Source organism: Austrofundulus limnaeus, unplaced genomic scaffold (assembly GCF_001266775.1).
Source record: "Austrofundulus limnaeus strain Quisiro unplaced genomic scaffold, Austrofundulus_limnaeus-1.0 Scaffold4465, whole genome shotgun sequence".
Taxonomy (NCBI): domain Eukaryota; kingdom Metazoa; phylum Chordata; class Actinopteri; order Cyprinodontiformes; family Rivulidae; genus Austrofundulus; species Austrofundulus limnaeus.
The window spans coordinates 1-934 of record NW_013956867.1 but is presented as its reverse complement, the minus strand read 5'-3'; the positions used below and the strand labels follow the sequence as shown (position 1 = coordinate 934).

Sequence of the window (934 nt, the reverse complement as noted above, 5' to 3'; positions counted from 1 at the left end):
TGGTTCAACCAACACCAGAACCTGTCCACATGTGGTTCAACCAACACCAGAACCTGTCCACATGTGGTTCAACCAACACCAGAACCTGTCCACATGTGGTTCAACCAACACCAGAACCTGCCCACATCTGGTTCAACCAACATCAGAATTTGTCCACATCTGGTTCAACCAACACCAGAACATGTCCACATCTGGTTCAACCAACACCAGAACCTGTCCACATCTGGTTCAACCAAAACCTGTCCACATCTGGTTCAAGCAACACTAGAACCTGTCCACATCTGGTCCAAGCAACACCAGAACTTGTCCACATCTGGTTCAACCAACACCAGAACAGGTTCACATCTGGTTCAACCAACACAAGAACCTTTTCACATCTGGTTCAACCAACACCAGAACTTGTCCATATTGGGTTCAACCAACACCAGAACCTGTCCACATCTGGTTCAACCAACACCAGAACCTGTCCACATCTGGTTCAAGCAACACTAGAACCTGTCCACATGTGGTTCAACCAACACCAGAACATGTTCACATCTGGTTGAACCAACACCAGAACGTGTTCATATCTGGTTTAACCAACACCAGAACCTGTCCACATCTGGTTCAACCAACACAAGAACCTTTTCACATCTGGTTCAACCAACACCAGTACCTGTCCACTTCTGGTTCATCCAACACCAGAACCTGTCCACTTCTGGTTCAACCAACACAAGAACCTGTCCACATCTGGTTCAACTGTCAGTGTTTCTGCTTTTGCCACCACACATCCAACACCAGAAACTGTCCACATCTGGTTTAACTGACACCAGAACCTGTCCACATGTGGTTCAACCAACACCAGAACCTGTCCACATGTGGTTCAACCAACACCAGAACCTGTCCACATGTGGTTCAACCAACACCAGAACCTGTCCACATCTGGTTCAACCAA

The 934-nt window shown here is 47.3% G+C and overlaps 1 long non-coding RNA gene across 1 annotated transcript; it reads right to left on the bottom strand.

Annotated features, from left to right (window-relative positions):
- Window positions 1-26: 26 nt before the first annotated feature.
- LOC106512140 (uncharacterized) lies at window positions 27-928 on the bottom strand. Its single transcript, XR_001309629.1, has 2 exons — window positions 688-928; window positions 27-463 (listed from the first exon to the last, which is right to left on the bottom strand). It is a non-coding gene; the product is annotated as an uncharacterized LOC106512140 (long non-coding RNA).
- Window positions 929-934: the final 6 nt, after the last annotated feature.